The sequence below is a fragment of the Bufo bufo genome, chromosome 10 (assembly GCF_905171765.1).
Source record: "Bufo bufo chromosome 10, aBufBuf1.1, whole genome shotgun sequence".
Classification (NCBI taxonomy): Eukaryota; Metazoa; Chordata; class Amphibia; order Anura; family Bufonidae; genus Bufo; species Bufo bufo.
The window spans coordinates 71844286-71867267 of NC_053398.1; the positions used below are offsets into that span (position 1 = coordinate 71844286).

Here is a 22982-nt window from a genome sequence, read left to right on the forward strand (position 1 = left end):
ACCTGCTTTATGTAATAGGTATTAGCTTTCTAAGCATAGAAAACCTCAATTCACAATATAGTAAGGCTATAGAAAAAAATTAAGAAGCAAAAAAATCCAGAAGTTTCTTCTGGGATTTGAATCTGGAACATGTACATGCAAGGATGACCACTTACCGAACCTCCAGGCTTTAGCCTTATTGTGTTAAGAACATTGGTTTTCTATACTTAGATAATACATATCACTGATAATTAGAGATGAACTGAACAGATTTAAAGAAAAAGGCTATGGTTGTGAGTTGTTAGGTAAACAAAGAAAAGAGGTCAGGGATAATAATAGTAATAAGGATAAGATTGAGAGTAGTAAAGGAGAAAAAAAGGAGGGTACGGAAGACAAGTATACATTTGCGTTTATGACAACCTACTCAACATTTTGCCCACAAATAAAAAAAGTCATACAAAAAAATTGGGATACACAAAAAAACGATCCAGTCATTGGTGATTCTGTACCTAACCGCCCCCCTTTTATATTAAAAAAGCACCAAGTTTAAGGAATAAAATGGTGCACAGCTATATTGAAAAACAGTCCAAACCCAATGCAGAGACGGACCGATTCACATGGTGCAGTTTTTGAAGTGGGTGTAAGAATAGAAGTAGCATTGACAAAAAGATCAGGAATATCAATAAAGTTATAGTGGGGACAGATAGAAAGGAATTCAGAATAAAAGGGAATATGTCCTGAAAGACAGCAGGGGTTATATACATCCTTGAATTTAATACTGTGGAGGGAGTAAGGGGGGCCGCACTGGCCACCAATGAATTCAATACTCGGGAGGGAGGGGGCCGCACTGGCCACCAATGAATTTAATACTGGGGAGGGAGGGGGCCGCACTGGCCACCAATGAATTTAATACTGGGGAGGGAGGGGGGGCCGCACTGGCCACCAATGAATTTAAAACTGGGGAGGGAGAGGGGTCTGGCCCCTGCTGCCTGGCAGCACCTAATCTCTTACAGGGGGCTATGATATGCACAATTAACCCCTCAGGTGCGGCACCTGAGGGGTTAATTGTGCGGATCACAGCCCCCTGTAAGAGATCGGGTGCTGCCAGGCAGCAGGGGGCCGTTATGTCCACAGTTCTTAGTATATTTTAACTTGAAGCGTCCCCATCACTATGGGAACGCCTCTGTGTTAGAATATACTGTCGGATCTGAGTTTTCACGATCTAACTCAAATCCGATGGTATATTCTAACATAGAGGCGTTCCCATGGTGACGGGGACGCTTCAAGTTAAAATATACCATCGGATTGGAGAAAACTCTGATCCGATGGTATATTAATAGGGACTCCTGACTTTACATTGAAAGTCAATGGGGGACGGATCCGTTTGCAATTGCACCATATTGTGTCAACGTCAAACGGATCCGTCCCCCATTGACTTGCATTGTAAGTCAGGACGGATCCGTTTGGCTCCGCACGGCCAGGCGGACACCAGAACGCTGCAAGCTGCGTTTTGGTGTCCGCATCCAGAGAGGAATGGAGGTGGAATGGAGGCGGAACGGAGCCAAACTGATGCATTCTGAATGGATCCTTATCCATTCAGAATGCATTGGGGATGAACGGATCCGTTTGGGGCCGCTTGTGAGAGCCCTCAAACGGATCTCACAAGCGGAACCCCAAACGCAAGTGTGAAAGTAGCCTTTTTCTGTTTTTCCTTTCTGTTTGTTGTTGGCAGGATCCCATCTCTCCACAGGTTCTGCTCGTTATCTGTGAAGAGGCTCTATTAAAGTCCACCTCTTAGTGCTGACTTTGCGGTTGATATTTCCTTCTGGTGTTCTTTACTGATTGTTTGAGGATCTTCTGCTCCCCTCTCATCTCAAACGAAGTACTCCTGTTTCTCCCAGGTGTTTGTGTTGTTCCTAGGTCTCAGGGAGACGCTGGTCCCTCCACAGTGGAAGGTACCGGCTGTCTCATTCCCCGCTACCTAAGTTAGGGTTTGTGACAGTGTCAACAGGGCTTAGGTTCCAGTGTATGAGTTTGTTCACCATCAGGACTTGCTCATACTGTCAGCAGTCAGGGAGAGGCTCAGGGATTGTTAGGAGGTTACCATTCCCTTTTCCTTAGCTTTGAGGCCTAGTCTGTTTTCCTGTCGCTGTTTGTTTATTTGGTGTTTCTCTTATCCCCACTTACCGTGACACTTATATCTTTTCAAACAAGAAAAATATATACGCAGTTAACTTTTGCAGTTATATGTGCTGAAAGCGTACAGAAAGAAAAAAATATACGCACTTCACTCGTGCACTTATTTGTGGCAAAAGCGTTTAGTGGCCTATTTCATTATAGAAAGAAAAAATATATACACACTTCACTGGTGCACTTATTTGTGGCAAAAGCGTTTAGTGGCCTATTTCAGTACAGAAATAAAAAATATACACACTTCTCTGGTGCAGTTATTTGTGGCAAAAGCGTTCAGTGGCCTATTTCATTATAGAAAGAAAAAGATATACGCACTTGAGTCGACTGGCGCAGTTATTTATGGCAAAAGTGTTTAGTGGACTATTTCAGTACAGAAATAAAAATTTATTCTCAGTTCACTTCGGCGGTTATTTGTGTTGAAAGCGTTTAGTGGCCTATTTTAGTACAAAAAGAAAAATACATTCCCAGTTCACGTCGGCGGCAGTTATATGTCTTGAAAGCGTTTAGTAGCCTATTTCAGTAAAAAAAAAAATATATTCTCAGTTCACGTTGGTGCCGGTTATATGTGTTGAAAGCATGGCTGGGAGTCAGCAGGGTGGCAGCAGTGAGTCAGAAGGGTGGCAGCAGTGGGAGGTCGGGAGCCAAACGTGCCCGGGGTAGACCACCTGCTTCGCAGCAGCCTACCTGCCCAGGAAGTAGTAGTGAAGGGGTTCACGGAAGTAGGGGCGGTAGCAGTCAGTCAGTACAGCGGTTATATGTGTTAGTTGTATTTCAGTACAAAAATAAAAATATATTCTCAGTTCACTTCAGCGGTTATTTGTGTTGAAAGCGTTTAGTGGCCTATTTCAGTACAAAAAGAAAAATACATTCTCAGTTCACGTCGGCGGCGGTTATATGTCTTGAAAGCGTTCAGTGGCCTATTTCAGTACAAAAAGAAAAATATATTCTCAGTTCACTTCTGCAGTTATATGTGTTGAAAGAAAAATAAATACACACTTCACTGGTGCATTTATTTCTGGAAAAAGTTTAGTGGATTATTTCAGTACAAAAATAAAAATATATAAGCATTTCACTTCTGCAGTTTTTATTTCAGTACAAAAACAAAATAATATTCAGTGTTCACTTTTGCAGTTATACAGTTGTGTTCAAAATTATTCAACCCCCACTGAAATTGAGTGTTTTGGCCAGTTTGACATTGATTTTGATCATTTCAGTCATCGTGTTTACAATTAAATCAAAGAGGCACTTGTAAGTCAGACAAATATAACATAACATTTATAATGAAATAACCACAAATGTCTTTTCTGTGCTCACATCATTATAGAAACATAGAAACATAGAATGTGTCGGCAGATAAGAACCATTTGGCCCATCTAGTCTGCCCAATATACTGAATACTATGGATAGCCCCCGGCCCTATCTTATATGAAGGATGGCCTTATGCCTATCCCATGCATGTTTAAACCCCTTCACTGTATTTGCAGCTACCACTTCTGCAGGAAGGCTATTCCATGCATCCACTACTCTCTCAGTAAAGTAATACTTCCTTATATTACTTTTAAACCTTTGCCCCTCTAATTTAAAACTGTGTCCTCTTGTGGTAGTTTTTCTTCTTTTAAATATGCTCTCTTCCTTTACCGAGTTGATTCCCTTTATGTATTTAAAAGTTTCTATCATATCCCCTCTGTCTCTTCTTTCTTCCAAGCTATACATATTAAGGTCCTTTAACCTTTCCTGGTAAGTTTTATCCTGCAATCCATGTACTAGTTTAGTAGCTCTTCTCTGAACTCTCTCTAGTCTAGAGTATCTATATCCTTCTGGAGATATGGCCTCCAGTACTGCGCACAATACTCCAAGTGAGGTCTCACCAGTGTTCTGTACAGCGGCATAAGCACTTCACTCTTTCTACTGCTTATACCTCTCCCTATACATCCAAGCATTCTGCTGGCATTTCGTGCTGCTCTATTACATTGTCTTCCCACCTTTAAGTCTTCTGAAATAATTACTCCTAAATCCCTTTCCTCAGATACTGAGGTCAGGACTGTGTCAAATATTCTATATTCTGCCCTTGGGTTTTTACGCCCCAGGTGCATTATCTTGCACTTATCCACATTAAATTTCAGTTGCCAGAGTTCTGACCATTCTTCTAGTTTTCCTAAATCCTTTTCCATTTGGCGTTTCCCTCCAGGAACATCAACCCTGTTACATATCTTTGTGTCATCAGCAAAAAGACAAACCTTACCAGCGAGGCCTTTTGCAATATCACTTATGAAGATATTAAACAAAATCGGTCCCAGTACAGATCCCTGTGGAACCCCACTGGTAACATTACCTTGTTTTGAATGTTCTCCATTGACTACAACCCTCTGTTGTCTGTCACTCAGCCACTGCCTAATCCACTCAACAATATGGGAGTCCATGCTCAATGACTGCAGTTTATTGATAAGTCTTCTATGTGGGACAGTGTCAAAAGCCTTACTAAAATCTAGATATGCGATGTCTACTGCACCTCCACCGTCTATTATTTAATTCACCCAGTCAAAAAAATCTATAAGATTTGTTTGACATGATCTCCCTGAAGTAAACCCATGTTGTTTTTCATCTTGCAATCCATGGGATTTTAGATGTTCCACAATCCTATCCTTTAATAGGGTTTCCATTAATTTGCCTACTATTGATGTCAGACTCACTGGTCTATAGTTGCTCGATTCCTCCCTACTACCTTTCTTGTGAATGGGCACGACATTTGCCAATTTCCAATCTTCCGGGACGACTCCTGTTACTAATGATTGGTTAAATAAATCTGTTAACGGTTTTGCCAGCTCACCACTAAGCTCTTTTAATAATTTTGAGTGTATCTCATCAGGCCCCTGTGACTTATCTGTCTTCACCTTAGACAGCAAACTTAGAACATCTTCCTCTGTAAAGATACATGCATCAAACGATTTAATAGTCATTCTTTCTAGTGGAGGTCCTTCTCCTTTTTCTTTTGTCAAAACTGAACAGAAGTATTCATTAAGGCAGTCGGCTAGCCCTTTATTCTCTTCTACATACCTTCCGTCCTTTGTTTTTAATTTAGTTATTCCTTGTTTTAATTTCCTTTTTTCATTTATATATCTGAAGAATGTCTTATCCCCTTTTTTCATAGACTGAGCTAGTTTTTCTTCTGCCTGCGCTTTAGAAGTTCTTATAACTTGCTTGGCCTCTCTCTGCCTAATCTTGTAGATTTCCTTATCTTCATTGCTCTGGTTTTTTTTATAATTACAAAATGCTAGCTTTTTATTTTTAATGATTTGGGCCACTTCTGCTGAGTACCACATTGGTCTCCTCCTTTTTTTGCTTTTACTGACAAGTCTAATGCAATTTTCTGTTGCCTTCAATAATGCACCTTTTAAGTAGTCCCATTTCTCCTGGACTCCATGTAATCCGTTCCAGTCTGATAAGGACTCATTTATGACTAATTTCATTTTTGAAAAGTCTGTTTTTCTAAAATCTAAAACTTTTGTTTTTGTGTGGTGGGACTCTTTCACAGTTCTTATATTAAACCACAATGACTGGTGATCACTAGATCCCAAGGTTTCGCCTACAATGACATCATATACCGAATCCCCGTTTGTGAATACCAAATCCAAAATGGCCTCCCTCCGGGTTGGCTCCTCAACCACTTGTTGTAGAGATAACCCCAGTAGGGAATTTAGAATATCTGTACTCCTGGTAGAACTTGCTATTTTGGTTTTCCAGTTTATATCTGGAAGATTGAAATCTCCCATAATGATAACTTCTCCTTTCATTGTCATTTTAGCTATTTCTTCAACTAGTAGATCATCTAGTTCTTTAACTTGACCAGGTGGTCTATATATCACACCTACACGAGTTACTGCATGGTTAGCAAACTGCAACGTAACCCAAACTGACTCTATGTTGGCCTCACCAACTTGTATTAGGTAAGATTTAATGCTATCTTTCACATACAGGGCCACTCCTCCTCCTTTCTTGCCTTCTCTGTCTCTTCTGTATAAAGAGTACCCTGGTATGGTTATGTCCCAGTCATTTCTTTCATTAAACCATGTCTCCGTAACAGCCACTAAATCTACATTCTCAGATGCCATTATTGACCCAAGTTCATTGATTTTTTTACCTAAACTGCGAGCATTTGTAGACAGGACTCTGAGCTTATCATTTCTTAACCTCTGTGCTTCTGACCTGTTCTGGCATTGTTTCGGGGGGCAATTGGACTCTTTTATTTTCACTCTTTTGCCCCCCCTTCCTAGTTTAAATACTCTTTCGCAAATTCTTGGAGTTGTTCACTAAGTACATTTGTTCCTTTGAGAGAAAGATGCAAACCATCTTTTTTGTACAGTTCCTTTCTATTCCAAGTAGAGCTATCATGAGAAACAAAGCCAAATCCTTGCTCTTGACACCATTTACCAAGCCATATGTTGAACTCCTTTATGCGCCTCTGCCTATCATTCTGAACATTATGCACAGGCAGAACTTCAGAAAATGAAATGGTGGATGCAAAATCCTGTACGTCATTACCAAGTGTGATAAAAGATTTTTTCACCTCTGACACTTCATTGCAAGCCAGGTCATTTGTCCCTAGATGGACAAGAACATCCACGTCCCCTTCCTGCTTTGCTTGCTTAACAATATTAATAATACGTCTTCTATCTCTTCTAGCAGAAGCCCCAGGGAGACATCTCACAAAACCATTTTCTTTAAGCTCCACACTTCTTATGATTGAATCACCCAGCAACAGCTGCATCCTTTGAGACTTCACTTTATCTTTTTTGTTGCATACATTAGACATAGGAGTCGATGGTTTCTCACCCTCTGTGCTTGAGTCCATATCCATGTTGTCCTTACATTCTGAGAGTGCTGCAAATGAATTATGGAGAACCACCGACTGTGGGACATGTCTTCTATCCACCACTCTAAGACTTCCAGAACCCACATTAACCCATCTGCCATTTCTGGGGGTCCTCTGTGGCAGTGGCATTGCAGCAGTCCTAGCTGGATTTTGTTTAACAGATAATTTAAATATTTCAGCTTTCAAAAATGCAATTTCCTGCTGCAGTAAGGAGAACTGTCTACAGATCTGACAGCATCCGAATCTCCAAAGAGTGGAACATGAAATAAATGCACAACAATTCCTGCACTGAACCAAGTCTGCCATTTTAAAGAGGAGAAAAAAAATTAAAAAATAAATTTGTAACTTTAAATCAAACAAATCAAACAAATCTTACTTTTTTTTTTTTGTATTGTTTCCACCTTCCAGCCTACCTCCTGACTATCTCCTGCAATATCTCTTTACTAGTACTTAATGTAGTACTTGAAGCTAGTACTTGCAGCTAATGAATAGCTAATGAATATCAGTTTTATTCAACCCCCAAGTGACATTCAATCTTAGTACTTAGTACAACATCCTTTTCCAGTTATAACAGCTTTTAAACGTGAAGCATAGCTTGACACAAGTGTCTTGCAGTTATCTACGGGTATCTTCGCCCATTCTTCATGGGCAAAAGCCTCCAGTTCAGTCACATTCTTAGGCTTGCGCGCTGCAACTGCTTTCTTTAAGTCCCACCAGAAGTTTTCAAATCGGATTTAAGTCTGGTGACTGCGATGGCCACTTCAAAATGTTCCAGCCTTTAATCTGCAACCATGCTCTAGTGGACTTTGAGGTATGCTTGGGATCATTGTCCTGTTGAAAGGTCCAACGTCTTCCAAGCCTCAGGTTTGTGACGGACTTGTAACGGTCACGTCCACACACACACAGGGGGAAGGATAGTGACCACTGCGCTCCACCCTCACCCCTGGCCCTGCCTATTTGCCTCACGAGTCCTGATGACAGGGGACAACTGGACGACAGTCCCTAACTTAGGATACGTGCAGGGAAGACAGACAAGACAAAATACGGAACATGAATGGAACGGGTCAGAACCAAGAGAGCTACGCAGTACAAAGGATTAAGCAAAGAATGGTCAGGAGAAGCCGGGGTCAAATACCAGGAGAGTAGAGAAGTACAAGAGGAGTCCTAAGAGAGTAGTCAGGTGGGAGCCGAGGTCACAATACCAGGACGGATGAGCAGGCAAAAGGATCGTCAGGGAACAGAATCAGGTGAGTATTAAGTATTCCAACAAATAGCCAGGAACCTAGAAATTAACAGGCAACCTGTGGCTAGCAGGCTGCCTGTATTTATAGTGGGGAGTGAGGGTCATGTGACGTGGCCAGCGTCACATGACCGACAGACCAACCAGTTGAGCACCGAGTGATCAGCTCGGCGCTCAAGGCAGACTTAGGAGCAGGGAGCCACCCAGCAGTAAATCCGCCCTGGGAATGAGGTCAAACACAGATCCTCATTCCCAAAGCTAAGCAACAGTTCTGCGGGCAATGGGGGACCAAGTGCACCTTCGGAACCCCGTTACAGTACCCCCCCTTTTACGAGGGGCCACCGGACCCAAGACTTCAGGCGATGGCTTTTCAGGGTATTCTAAATGAAATTTACGAGCCAGTCTAGGAGCATGAACCTCCCTGGCAGGTACCCAAGATCTCTCTTCAAGTCCATACCCCTTCCAGTGAATCAGGTACTGCAAGGAGTTACGCACCTTCCTGACATCCACTATTTTAGAAACGACATATTCGACAGCATCATTAACAAGAACCGGCGGAGGCGAGGCTTTCGATGGTACTACCGGTTCAAAATATTTTTTAAGTAGAGATTTATGGAACACATTATGAATGTGGAATGACTCGGGCAGCTCCAACCTAAATGATACCGGATTAATCACCTCCGTGATCTTATATGGTCCAATAAAACGAGGAGCAAATTTTCTAGAAGCTACCTTGAGAGAGAGATTCTTGGAGGACAACCATACTTTATCCCCAACCTGAAAGTTCACCCCCCTTGAACGTCTCCTATCGGCCTTGAGTTTTTGAGAACATTGAGCCTTTTCTAGGTTCGATTGAACCCGGGCCCAAACTGTGCACAGTTCGGAGGAGAATTTATCAGCTTCAGGGTTAGAGGAGGAGACGGACGACCCAGAATGAAAACGGGGATGAAAACCATGGTTACAAAAGAAAGGGGAGACCCCAGCAGAAGAATTGACACGGTTATTCAAAGCAAATTCAGCCAACGGAAGGAATTTGACCCATAATTGCTGGTCATCAGCAACATACAACCTCAGGAATTGTTCCACAGACTGATTAAGGCGTTCAGTCTGCCCATTACTCTCAGGATGGAAGGCGGAAGAAAAAGACAACAAAATTTTACATCTTTGACAGAAGGCCCTCCAGAATTTGGACACAAACTGCACACCCCTGTCCGAAACAATATTTTCCGGGATGCCATGTAATCGAACAATCTCTCTCACAAAAATAGATGCCATGGTTTTAGAATTCTGAAGTTTAGACAGGGGAATGAAATGAACCATCTTGCTAAACCTATCGACCACTACCCAAACCACAGTCTTACCCACCGCCAGCGGTAGGTCAGTTATAAAGTCCATCGAGATATGGGACCAGGGTCTACTGGGAATGGGTAGGGGTCGTAGGTTACCAGCAGGGCGAGTCCTAGGTGTCTTAGACCTGGCACAAACCTCACAGGCTGACACGTAGGACTTCACATCCCTGGTCAGAGTGGGCCACCAATAAGATCTAGAAACCAGATCCTTAGTGCCCTCAACACCCGGATGTCCACAAAAGGCAGAATCGTGACACTCACCCAACAGCTGGAGACAAAATTGTACGGGAACAAACAACTTATCTGTTGGGGTGGATGCCGGTGCCAGATGTTGTTCAACCTTAATGCGAGCCGAGATATCCTGGGTTAGAGCAGCTAAGAAGATGTTTTCTGGTAGGATGGATTCAGGCGGCGTCTCAGTGGGTTGAAAAGCATGGAAGCTCCGAGATAATGCGTCTGCCTTCACATTTTTATTTCCCGGCCTGAAAGTAATGGAGAAATCAAAACGGGTAAAAAACAGAGCCCATCGGGCTTGTCGGGGATTCAACCTCTTAGCGGACTCGAGAAACATTAGGTTTTTATGATCAGTAACAACAGTTACTCGATGCCTTGCCACCTCCAAAAAACGTCTCCACTCCTCAAATGCCCATTTAATAGCCAGCCGCTCCCTATTCCCTATGTCGTAGTTTCTCTCCGTGGGAGAGAATTTCCTAGAGAAGAAGGCACACGGTCTCAGGTTAGTGAGGCTAGCAGGACCTTGTGAAAGGACTGCTCCTGCGCCGTCCTCGGATGCATCCACCTCCACAATAAAGGGCCTCTCCTGATCAGGCTGGATCAGAATGGGAGCGCTACTAAATGCCTTTTTTAATGTTTCAAATGAAGAAATGGCCTTGGTAGACCAATTCTCCAAATCCGCCCCCGTTCTTAGTAAGGTCGGTCAATGGCTTAGCAATTACAGAAAAATTCATGGTAAATTTACGGTAGTAATTAGTGAAACCCAAAAACCATTGTAAAGCCTTTAAGGATGAAGGCCTTACCCATTCCTTAATTGCAAAAACCTTACCAGGATCCATCTTAAAGGCGTGAGGAGTCAAAACATGCCCTAGAAACAGTATCTCCTGTACACCAAAGACACATTTCTCTTGCTTAGCGGATAGCTGGTTCTCCCTCAACACCTCTAATACTTGTTTGACATGGGACACATGAGATTCGAAATCAGGAGAGAAAATCAAAATGTCGTCAAGATAGACCATAATAAATTTACCTAAGAACTCCCTAAGAATATCGTTCATTAAGTTTTGGAACACAGCTGGGACATTGCTGAGTCCAAAAGGCATCACCTGATATTCAAAGTGTCCAATAGGAGTATTGAACGCTGTCTTCCATTCATCTCCCACCTTGATTCAGATTAGATTGTATGCCCCTTTCAGGTCAATCTTGGAAAACCAGGTTGCCCCCAAAACCTGGTTAAATAAATCCGGAATCAATGGGAGAGAGTATCTATTTTGGACAGTGATTTTATTTAATCTCCGGTAATCAATACAAGGCCTAAGACCACCATCCTTCTTTTTAACAAAGAAAAACCCTGCTCCCATAGGAGAGACTGAAGGTCTAATATGCCCTTTAGCAAGGCTCTCCTTAATACACTGCTCAAAAAAATAAAGGGAACACTTAAACAACACAATGTAACTCCAAGTCAATCACACTTCTGTGAAATCAAACTGTCCACTTAGGAAGCAACACTGAGTGACAATCAATTTCACATGCTGTTGTGCAAATGGGATAGACAACAGGTGGAAATTATAGGCAATTAGCAAGACACCCCCAATAAAGGAGTGGTTCTGCAGGTGGTGACCACAGACCACTTCTCAGTTCCTATGCTTCCTGGCTGATGTTTTGGTCACTTTTGAATGCTGGCGGTGCTTTCACTCTAGTGGTAGCATGAGACGGAGTCTACAACCCACACAAGTGGCTCAGGTAGTGCAGCTTATCCAGGATGGCACATCAATGCGAGCTGTGGCAAGAAGGTTTGCTGTGTCTGTCAGCGTACTGTCCAGAGCATGGAGGCGCTACCAGGAGACAGGCCAGTACATCAGGAGACGTGGAGGAGGCTGTAGGAGGGCAACAACCCAGCAGCAGGACCGCTACCTCCGCCTTTGTGCAAGGAGGAACAGGAGGAGAACTGCCAGAGCCCTGCAAAATGACCTCCAGCAGGTCACAAATGTGCCTGTGTCTGCTAAAAACGGTCAGAAACAGACTCCATGAGGGTGATATGAGGGCCCGACGTCCACAGGTGGGGGTTGTGCTTACAACCCAACACCGTGCAGGACGTTTGGCATTTGCCAGAGAACGCCAAGATTGGCAAATTCGCCACTGGTGCCCTGTGCTCTTCACAGATGAAAGCAGGTTCACACTGAGCACATGTGACAGACGTGACAGAGTCTGCAGACGCCGTGGAGAACGTTCTGCTGCCTGCAACATCCTCCAGCATGACCGGTTTGGCATTGGGTCAGTAATGGTGTGGGGTGGCATTTCTTTGGAGGGCCGCACAGCCCTCCATGTGCTCGCCAGAGGTAGCCTGACTGCCATTAGGTACCGAAATGAGATCCTCAGACCCCTTGTGAGACCATATGCTGGTGCGGTTGGCCCTGGGTTCCTCCTAATGCAAGACAATGCTAGACCTCATGTGGCTGGAGTGTGTCAGCAGTTCATGCAAGACGAAGGCATTGATGCTATGGAATGGCCCGCCCGTTCCCCAGACCTGAATCCAATAGAGCACATCTCGGACATCATGTCTCGCTCTATCCACCAACAGACTGTTCAGTTGCACCACAGACTGTCCAGGAGTTGGCAGATGCTTTAGTCCAGGTCTGGGAGGAGATCCCTCAGGAGACCGTCTGCCACCTCATCAGGAGCATGCACAGGCGTTGTAGGGAGGTCATACAGGCACGTGGAGGCCACACACACTACTGAGCCTCATTTTGACTTGTTTTAAGGACATTACATCAAAGTTGGTTCAGCCTGTAGTGTGTTTTTCCACTTTAATTTTGAGTGTGACTCCAAATCCAGACCTCCATGGGTTGAAAAATTTGATTTCCATTTTTTTATTTTTGTGTGATTTTGTTGTCAGCACATTCAATTATGTAAAGAACAAAGTATTTCAGAAGAATATTTAATTAATTCAGATCTAGAATGTGTTCTTTTTGTGTTCCCTTTATTTTTTTGAGCAGTGTATAATCTTCCAAAGCCTTGCGTTCGGGCCCTGAAAGATTATAAATTCGACCTTTAGGAAATTCGGCACCCTCAATTAGCTCTATGGCGCAATCATAAGGTCTATGGGGGGGTAGAACCTCTGGAGTAAGGGACGAGAACACATCTGAATATTCCTTAATAACAGAGGGTAATGTATTAGACCTTACTGAAACCCCAGCCTGGACCACGGACAAGCATGAGTCACACTTAGGTCCCCATTTCACCAACTCTCCTTTGGACCAATCAATTGTGGGGTTATGTAAACGGAGCCAAGGCAACCCTAGTACCACCTCAACCGGTAGGTTCTCCAGGACTAGAAAAGAACATCACTCAGAGTGGCACACACCCACGGACAGAGAAATTTCAGAGGTACATGACCTCACCGTACCACCAATCAGGGGAGTAGCATCAATAGCCATGACATGGATCAATAAAGCTGGCCGCTGAACCGGAGTCAATAAAGGCCTTACCCGTCCACTTATTAACCCCTAGGGAAATTGTTATGGGTACCAAAAGCTTACCTTTGGAAAAATCAGGGTGTACCTGGTCTTTAGGTTGTCTTGCCTTAGGAGACTTGTCAGAGAGGACCCTCTTAGGACACTTGTTGATCCAATGGCCAGGATCTCCACAGTAGAAGCACTCTCCACGTCTGCGACGAAGATTACCCCGGGTCATGCCAACCTGCATGGGTTCCTCGGTGGAGACATCAGTGTTGTCCCTGGAAAAGGCCTCTGGCTGGACCACCATCTGAGAACAGAACTGTCGTTCTTGTCGTCTCTCTCTAACTCGTCTGTCAAGTCGGACAACTAGGGTCATCATCTCCTCTAAGGTCTCAGGAATTTGGTAATTGACTAATAGATCTTTTAAATTATCAGATAGACCAGACCTAAACTGACTCTTCAAGGCTGGTTCATTCCATCCTGAGGGGACACACCACCGTCTGAATTGGGTGCAATACTCCTCCGCAGGGAGATGGCCCTGAACCAGTGCCCTAAGAGCCGTCTCGGCTACCAGGGCCCTGTCTGGTTCATCATAGAGGGTACCCAGGGCCTGAAAAAAACCCTCCACAGAAGTTAGACAACTGGCCCCAGGAGGTAACGAAAATGCCCAGTCCTGGGGATCACCCTGTAGTAGAGAAATGATAATCCCCACGCGTTGGCTCTCGGGACCGGAGGACACGAGGCAAAAACGGAAGTAGAGTTTGCAATTCTCCTTAAAGGAGAGAAACCTCTTCCGGTCTCCAGAAAAGGGTTCTGGGAGCTTGATCTGGGGTTCAAAATGTGGACTGGAGGACCGAGGAGTGGAAGAACCTTGCCCTAACTCACGAGAACGGAGTTTCTCTCCTAGCTCCTGCACCCTCTGTGTCAAGTTAGAGACATGGTCAGTCAGGGTAGTAAGAGGATTCATGATACAGTGGTTATTGGGTTAACGGTCACGTCCACACACACACAGGGGGAAGGATAGTGACCACTGCGCTCCACCCTCACCCCTGGCCCTGCCTACTTGCCTCACGAGTCCTGATGACAGGGGACAACTGGACGACAGTCCCTAACTTAGGATACGTGCAGGGAAGACAGACAAGACAAAATACGGAACATGAACGGACCGGGTCAGAACCAAGAGAGCTACGCAGTACAAAGTGTTAAGCAAGGAATGGTCAGGAGAAGCCGGGGTCAAATACCAGGAGAGTAGAGAAGTACAAGAGGAGTCCTAAGAGAGTAGTCAGGTGGGAGCCGAGGTCACAATACCAGAACGGATGCGCAGTACAGGAGGAGCAGGCAAAAGGATCGTCAGGGAACGGAATCAGGTGAGTATTCAGTATTCCAACAAATAGCCAGGAACCTAGAAATTAACAGGCAACCTGTGGCTAGCAGGCTGCCTGTATTTATAGTGGGGAGTGAGGGTCATGTGACATGGCCAGCGTCACATGACCGACAGACCAACCAGTTGAGCACCGAGTGATCAGCTCGGCGCTCAAGGCAGACTTAGGAGCAGGGAGCCACCCAGCAGTAAATCCGCCTTGGGAATGAGGTCAAACACAGATCCTCATTCCCAAAGCTAAGCAACAGTTCTGCGGGCAATGGGGGACCGAGTGCACCTTCGGAACCCCGTTACAGGACTGCATCACATTTTCATCCAATATCTCCTGGTACTGAAGAGAATTCATGGTACCTTGCACACGCTGACGCTTCCCTGTACCTGTAGAAGCAAAACAGCCCCAAAGCATGATTGACCCCCCGCCATGCTTCACAGTAGGCAAGGTGTTCTTTTCTTCAACGGCCTTGTTCTTCCTCCTCCAAACATAGCGTTGATCCATGGGCCCAAACAGTTCTAATTTTGTTTCATCAGTCCACAGAACACTATACCAAAACTTTTGTGGTTTGTCCACATGACTTTTGGCATACTGCAGTCAACTCTTCTTATTCTTTGGAGACAGCAAGGGGGTGAGCCTGGGATTTCTGGCATGGAGGCCTTCATTACGCAGTGTGCGCCTTATTGTCTGAGATAAAACTTCAGTACCCACATCTGAAAAATCTTTTTTCAGTTCCTCAGCAGTCACACGGGGACTTTTCTCCACTTTGCGCTTCAGGTAGCGCACAGCAGTCGAAGTCAGCATTTTCTTTCTGCCACGACCAGGTAGCGTTTCAACAGTGCCCTTTGCCTTGAATTTGCAAATGATGATTCCTATGGTGTCTCTTGGTATGTTTAACATCTTTGCAATCTTCTTATAGCCATTGCCCTTCCTGTGAAGAGAAATCACCTCTTCTCTTGTCTTCCTGGACCATTCTCTTGACTTCACCATGTTTGTAAACACACCAGTAAATGTCTAGAAGGAGCTGAGTATCACAGTCCTTTTAAATCTGCCTAATTGGTGCTTATTATGCTTGATTGCTGCTCCTTGACATCCACAGGTGTTTTCAATACCTGATCGAAAACACTTGAATGAACCTCTGTTCTTAAGAGTGGTAGTCTTTAAGGGGTTGAATAATTGTGTCAATGAAGAAATCACAAAAAAAAACATTTAATACTGTATTACAAAAACAATTGATGTCATTTTAGTTGCATTTGGTTCTTTAAAAAGTCCTTGTAAGATTTCATTCTGAACACAATTACAAATGTACACTAAATTCCCTAAAACCCTTTACAGCATTGGGGGTTGAATAATTTTGAACACAACTGTGTGTGGCAAAACCTTTAGTGACGTATTTCGGTCGAAAAACTAAATATATTCAGCGTTCAGCGCTGCAGTAATATTTGTGGTAAAATCTTTATTGAAGTATTTCAGTCGAAAAACAAAATTAATTCAGTGGTCAGCCCTGCGGTTTTTATGTGTGCAGCACGCCAGACCTGCAGGGTATAGCGAAGCGAGGTCACGGTTATAGGCAATCGAGGGTTGCTCACTATATTGGAGAACCCTGGGCAGACATGCGGCAGTGAATGAGAGGTAGACACAGTTCCTCTGGGGCACACTCTGTTTGTAGGGACCAGGCCTGATGGTGGATGAGGTGCCCTGGATGTTACAGGTATTTTGAGTGCCTGGGGCAAGGTCCCTGTTGGATTCGTGACGCCAGTGCCTGTAACGGTGGCACACCGATTTATAGGAGGAATAACTGAGTACTCAGTGGGTAAACCAAACGTTGCTTTACTTGGTGAAGACAGTCCAACTTTGTACATACAGTTACAGGTGATTGTGATGATAATGCAGTCCCTTGAACAATACTTCACAAGCAGGTAGACTTTAAATAGTGGCAGGAATTAATCATGCAAGATACTTGGAGGGTGCAACAGTTAATGCTTTGCAGTGCAATGCTGCTCTATTCCCTTCAGCTATTCTAGCTGGCTGAATCCCAAGGCCCGGATGCCTAAATGCTGGCTTTAATCCTTGGTATATAAATCCTCTCTCCAGTATTGGCGCTTGCTGTACTTTATAGAACCTCTGCCCATCAGGGTACTTATCTGACTTGTATTATCCTTGCTTGGTTGGGAAGCTGCAGGTTTCTCCCAGGAGGTGCTGTCCTGCAACTGGGGTGTCTCTACTGAGCTAAGCCTAGCCTCAGGAGCTTCAGGTGGACGAAGTAACTCCTCTAGTCCCCTGGAATGAACTACCACTCCCCTGCCTGGGCCTTCCTATATATATCTAGGGCTCTCTGGCTCCCTCTAATGTCTGGGAGGCTAAACTGCACCCTAACTAGGCCTGACACCAGTTAAACACAGGGAAATGCATACACATAACATTAACTGTAATAAAGACACATTAACCCCTTTTGTGCAGTGCCCACCTTAACCTAGTGGGACACTACATACCACCACGCTATAACGTTGCCCGTCCTCGGCGCAACATGGAGGGGCCCTGCCCGGCTGGATACTGCAACCTGAAAGACAAAATGAGAACCGGCATACATGGCAAATATCACAGCAACAATACAAACATTAAACTGAAGGAATGGTGAAAAGGGGCGTCGTTCTCTTCTCTCAGGATAATGGAAGGGAACAGGGGCGCTGACCTGGTGCAGCGTATCAATAAACCAGGATAGTCCATAAATGCAAATTGTCCATAATATAACAGTAGAACAATATAAAACGATGTAAAGTTCTTGGAGGCTCAAGGAACAAATATGAGTCCGTACCCAGGCTTACAACAGAGTTAAACAGGGGTTTCCCGTGAGGGGCTACCTGGGCTCATGATGTAGTCCTCAAACCTCACAGGTGGGTGTCCCCTGGTAGAACGGGTAGACCTCCTTAGTGGCGGAGATTCTTCCTGCCTGGACTCAGGAAGGTCAAGGGAGCTCACTGCCTCTGGAACTTCTTCAGGAGCTCTTGGAGGTGGAGTCTCCTGAGACGGGAGACCAACAGGAACAGGAGCAGGAACCAACAAATTCAGCCAAGGCGTGAGGGCCCAGTGGAGCGGCTCTTTATCATGGATCAAGTTCTCCACAGCCTGCATAGGGTCCATAGGTGGAGCCGGCAATTCCTCCTCCGAAGGCTCAGACTCCATCTCCTCCGCCGCTGGTTCTCCTTCAATACAGGGCTTGAGGCGGTTCCTGTGAACAACTTGGGGACCTTTTCCTTCTCTGGAGACCTGATAAATGTGGGCTGCAGCATTAGGTATGGCAGTAACAAGGTAGGGAATCCTTTCCCATTTGCTGTCCAACTTGCTGGTCCGGTGGTTGTTTCTCAACCATACCTTGTCTCCCAGAGCCAGGGGTCCCGCATGGGCAGTCTGGTCATAGTCCTTCTGCTGCCTCTCACGAACAATCTCCATCCGTTCTTGGACAATCTCCTTAGCATTGAGGAGACGCCTTTGATGCTCCACTACCCAATCGGTCCTGGGCAGTGGGTTGATTACATCCGGTACCTGAACACCCAGGGAGTGGTCCGCAGGCAATCTCCCTTGTCGGCCAAACATCAAATAGAACGGGGTGTAACCGGTGGAACAATGGATGGTGTTGTTGTAAGTGTACATGAGCTGCGGCAACAGAGTAGGCCAATCACCCCTTGTCTCAGGGGGTACTGCTCTCAACATTTCAATGAGAGTCTTATTCATCTTTTCACAGAGTCCGTTACCTTGCGGATGATAGGCGGTGGTCCGGACTTTCTGGCAGTTGTGCAGCAGGCACATCTCATGGAACAGCTGTGACTCAAACGCAGACCCTTGATCGGTGAGGATCCTTTCCGGACAGCCGTAGGGCAGAAGGAAATGTTTCCAGAATGCCTCCGCTGTAGTCTTGGCTGTCAGGTCTTTCACAGGCACTGCTACGACAAACTTGGTGAAGTGGTCAATTATAGTCATGGCATATGTATATCCAGAGCGACTCGGCTCCAACTTCACATGATCAATCGCGACCAATTCTAGAGGAGCTGTACTTACAATAGGATGGAGAGGCGCCCTCTGGTCATGGCGTTCCGTCCGCCCCACAGCACAGGCAGTGCATTCTCGGCACCATTTCTCGATATCTTCTCTCATCCCAATCCAATAGAATCTCCTCCGTATAGTGGCCTCAGTCTTTTGCACCCCGAAGTGTCCGGACTGGTTGTGGTACATGTCCAGTACCAGGCTGGCATCCCGACGTGGCAGGAGAATCTGGTAGACTCTATCACAGGACACTGGATCCAGACTCCTTCTGAGCAACAGGCCTCTTTGAAGGAATAGTTGGTGGCGATGTCTCCACAGTCTTACTAGTTCTGGGTCTGCACTCTTCCTGCGGATTCTCTCAGGGATTTTCCCACTGGTAAGGAAGTCGAGCAGTTCACCGAGGATTCTACTTTCGGACTGGAGCTTAATCCATCTTTCTTGATCGCCTCTAGACTCAGGATCATCTGATGAGGGAGGATCAGCAGCAGGGAGATTTTCAGTACGGATATTATCCTGCTGGGCGAATTTATTGTAGAACGCAGGCATCTCCACTTCTTCCCAGGCATCTTTTAGATCTGGGGCCTCTGTAGTGGGAAGCCGCGACAGGGCATCAGCATTATCATTGGAGCGGCCTGCCCGGTACTTCACAGTAAAGTCATAGTTGGCAAGGCGGGAGGCCCATCTTTGCTCCAGTGCCCCTAACTTGGCCGTGTTCAGATGCGCCAGGGGATTATTGTCCGTGAAGGCAACAAACGGTGTGGCAGCGAGATAGTCTTTGAACTTTTCAGTCACAGCCCACACTAAGGCAAGAAACTCCAGCTTGAAAGAACTGTAATTCTGATCATTCTTTTCGGCTCCCTTCAGGGATCTGCTGGCGTAGGCAATTACCCTTTCTTTGTTGTCTTGCACTTGAGCCAACACAGCCCCCAGGCCTCTTTTACTGGCATCCGTGTAGAGGAGGAACGGCTTCTGATAATCTGGGTAACCCAGAACAGGGGGTTCAGTCAACTTCTTCTTTAGGATTTGAAAGGCAATTTCTCGTTCTTGGTTCCATTCAACAGGAATAGGGGTTTTCGGGCTCTTTTTTGGATGCCCCCTCAACAGTTCCTGGATGGGATCCGCAATTTGTGCGAAGTGCGGGATGAAACGCCTGTAGTACCCTGCAAAACTGAGAAAGCTTCTCACCTCTTTCACGGTCGTTGGAGTAGGCCAGTTGCGGACAGCAGCAAGTTTATCAGGATCAGGCTGTATTCCGTCGGCACTGACAACGTGCCCAAGGTATTTGACTGCTGGTTTCAGTAGGTGGCACTTGGATGGCTTGATCTTGAGGCCATATTTAGCAAGAACTTGAAACACCTCACCCAGGTGCTTTAGATGGTCCTCATACGTTTTGGAGTATACAATGACGTCATCCAGATACAAGAGTACAGTCTCAAAATTCCTATGGCCTAAACAATGTTCCATCAGCCTCTGGAACGTTCCTGGAGCGTTACACAGTCCAAACGGCATATAATTGAATTCAAACAGGCCCATAGGTGTAGTGAAAGCAGTCTTTTCTCGATCTTCTGGGGCCATGGGTACTTGCCAGTACCCACTGGTTAAGTCCAAGGTAGAGAAATAGGCTGATGACCCCAGAGCAGTCAAGGACTCTTCAATGCGTGGCAATGGATATGCATCTTTGTGGGTGATTTGATTAATTTTTCTGTAATCCACGCAGAACCTTATGCTGCCATCTTTTTTTCGGGCAAGAACTAGGGGCGCAGCCCAGGGACTATGGCTGTCCCGGATTATATTAGAGTCTTTCATCTCTTTTATCATCTCTTTCACAGACTGATAGGTAGTAGGTGGTATGGGTCTGTGCCTCTCCTTAATAGGAGGATGAGAGCTGGTGGGTATGGTGTGTTTGATTACACTGACCTCTCCATAGTCCGTGGAATGCTTGCTGAAAGCCTGGTGGTGCCCCTTCACCAGCTTCAGGACTCCCTCTATTTGCTCTTTTGGGGTGGATTCGTTCCCCACATGTAGTTCTTCCCACCAGGATGTCGTAGGGGTGCTGCTGCTCTGTGTGGTCTGGAACGCCTCTGTGGCAGGCAGACGGATCACATCCTGGAAAGACACTTGAAAAAGCTGAGCAACTGGGCAGTGTTTAAGGAGAGTAACGGGATGATCACCAAAGTTAATTAAGCGGACAGGCACTTTACCTTGAGACACAGTCACCATGCTCTTGGCTGTCCGTACGAAGGGATGATTTTCAAAGGGAATAGGTTCCACTAGGGCTTGATAGTCCTGGCCCTGGATCCCTAACACCGCACGGCACCACAGGATGATCTGGGAGTTTGGAGGCAGAATTACCGGTCGGTTATCCCGGATCCGGACAATGCAAATTTCTCCTTTCTTGTTGGCAAACCTTTGTTGAGCACTCAGCACACTAATAGTCTTTTGAATAACTCTTCTGGAAGCAGGTGAGGCTGAAGATATAGTTTGATTTAAGGCGTCAAGCACTTCAGAGTAACAATTTTTCAGAACGTTAGTCCCTAAGATCACAGGGTGTCCTCCTTTATCTCCTGCTTGTACCACAATCACGCCTTGCTGTGGCAGGGTGGCTTCTCCCACTTGAAGGGTAGGTTCCCAATACCCATGCACTTCCACTGGCTTACCGTTGCTGGCGATGATATCTAGCCAGGACTCTGGTGGCTGGGTGAGAAGACTTGGATCCCAGAACTTGTCAAAGGCAGGCCGTTGAATGGTGGTGACCTGTGACCCAGTATCCAAGAGGGCTTCAAAGGGTACTCCGTTGATGCATATATTAATTTTTGGACGGGATCCTACATACTTAGGCATCCAGCTTGGATCCTTTGGACCTACTGTTCTACCTCCCGAGGGGCGGTCCTCTGCCTCAGGGGTTGCCCGTTTAACTGCCAGCACATTGATTCAGTATGTCCATATTTCTTGCAGTGGTGGCAGACAGGCTGTTTTCTACTTCTGGGCCGGTACCTCGGTCGCCCATCAGGCTCTTTTGGGTATACGTCTCCATATGCAGATAGGAGCCTTGGAGGAAGAGGACTTTCATCTTCTAGTAATAATGGTCTCTCCCATTCCTCTATCTTTTTGCACACCTTCTTTAGACTTAGAGTAAGGTGGTTCACTTGCTCCATGAGGGCTGCCACTACGTCTGTAACTGGAGCTTGGGTCGCCTGACTGACTCCTGCAGGTCCCACATTAACAGTCTTTGGTTGGCAAGCCTGGGGTTCATAGGAGGCTGCCGGCCCTGGAGCAGGGTTCTGGCCCAATATACTGATGGCCAATTCTTTAAAGTCCAGAAATGCACAGTGGGGGTGTTGAGCTGACAACATGCGTAGCTGGCCCTTTAAATGCTCATTACTTACGCCTGCAATGAATTGCTCTCTAAGAGTCCGGTCCTGGTCCTCAGCTTCTTTAGGATCCACTTGGACTACAGCTCTCAGTGTCTCTTGTAAGGACAGGGCAAAATCACGGAGCGACTCCCCAGGTTGCTGCTTTCTGCTGAAGAAACGCATTTTAACTTCTGACACCGTTCTGGCCTCAAACGTGGTGCCCAAGCGATCAAAGATCCGTTCCAGGCTACTTTTCTCAGAGCGGGGCCACGACATGACTTCCCTGCGGGCGGCCCCTTCCAACTGAGCTAGGAGGATCTCCATTTGCTGTTCGGCATTTATGGGGTAAATCCGGAACAAGGCCAGTATCTGTTCCCTAAAGTCCTTTAACTTATGGGCTTCCCCTGAATAACGTGGGAACCAGGGGGCCCCAAAATAGTACGGCATAGTTAGCGGCATCATGCTTGGCGGTGCCGCGGGGGCAGGGGCCCTAGGGTCGGCTGGGGCCACCTGTCCGATTTCCTCAGGGGTGGACATGGCGTTGCTAGGTGAGTATGGCCCTTTAAATGTAGCAGAGCGGACCGGAGCGGCAATGATAATAACTTTTTTTTTTTTTCACAGAAAAGTCTTTTGTCGCTAACGGGGCTCCCTCCGGTGCCCTGGCAGGGGTCGGGAACGTTCCGGTAAGGTAAATAGCAGAGCCGGCAACAGTTTTAAGTTGGTACTCACTCCGGTGGTGCTCGCTCCAAGTCTCGCGAGATGCGTGGCTACGGGCGTCGGACGTCCTGCGTACAGCGTCAGCAGGTGGGCGCGGCCTCTCGTAGCTCCGGGACTCAGGTAGGCGGCACCTTTTTCTCCAGACAGGGCGGCGTTCTTCCTCCTTGCCGGCTGG

At 46.0% G+C, this 22982-nt stretch overlaps 1 protein-coding gene across 1 annotated transcript in view; it reads right to left on the reverse strand.

The window, feature by feature from the left end:
- Positions 1–22982, reverse strand: part of LRP5 (LDL receptor related protein 5) — a 1269095-nt gene that overhangs the window by 112985 nt on the left and 1133128 nt on the right. The gene's annotated exons all lie outside the window — the stretch shown is intronic.